General features: G+C 29.6%; 1 protein-coding gene across 2 annotated transcripts in view; it reads right to left on the reverse strand.

Moving 5' to 3' along the window:
- The window catches only part of LOC119581901 (vacuolar-sorting protein SNF8-like), a 43,000-nt gene extending 42,356 nt beyond the window's left edge, over positions 1-644 (reverse strand). The window contains exon 1 of one of the 2 annotated variants that reach the window (XM_037930064.1): positions 545-644. The gene's annotated coding sequence lies outside the window, so the exon portion shown is untranslated. The remainder of the gene's footprint in view (positions 1-544) is intronic. The other variant, XM_037930065.1, reaches the window with a different exon arrangement.
- Between the last annotated feature and the right edge of the window lie 142 nt (positions 645-786).

Genomic DNA, 786 nt, shown 5'->3' on the forward strand with positions numbered 1-786 from the left:
GAAGTAGATTTGGAAAGAATATAGCTAACAATGATAAAAAAAGACATTCCAAAAATCACTAAAGGTGCCTTCTAAACATTTACCTTTGTAATTTCCTTAAGTATATTTAATGTACAAATATCAAAATAGCACTGGCCTTAACGGAGCAATAACTTGTATAAATTACATGAAACCTATGTCATTCATTGTACTGGTAATCCAGACATAGATCTAAAACAATGACAGAGGAAGAAAAATACCTATGAATGCAACGAGTCATTTGTTGCATTTTATTACTTTTTCTTTTATAACTAATATTCATTTACTAAATTTATACCTTTTCCAGCTATTCACTATGAGTTACAAAAATATATTGACAAAATGCACACAGAGGTCCAATTGTTGCACTTGGTATGAGAAACATTAATTATTCTATAACTATTTTTACAACTCCAATTTAAGAATGTTTGGCAAGTCTTAAACAAAAGCTGTATAAGAAGAGTAGAATATCTCCAGGTGTGAGCAAGTTAGCAAGAAAATGGTAAATCAAAGTGTATGTTCCTACCTACAAGAAAATCCGACTTCGGTTTGTTTACATTTGGTACTTGTTCGAAACCTCGCATTCATTTTTATTGTGTAAATTTTACCTTTATGGTCACATATTGGGATTTTTATCTTGTTCTATCCTTTGTTTTAATATAAATTTTGAGAAAAAATTATATATACAGCATATCTTTAAAGATATGAATGTATGGGAAAAAGTGATGCCGAAGCCACAGCCAAAAATAAACCCAACAATGAAAAGAT

The sequence above is a fragment of the Penaeus monodon genome, chromosome 15 (genome assembly GCF_015228065.2).
Source record: "Penaeus monodon isolate SGIC_2016 chromosome 15, NSTDA_Pmon_1, whole genome shotgun sequence".
NCBI lineage: Eukaryota > Metazoa > Arthropoda > Malacostraca > Decapoda > Penaeidae > Penaeus > Penaeus monodon.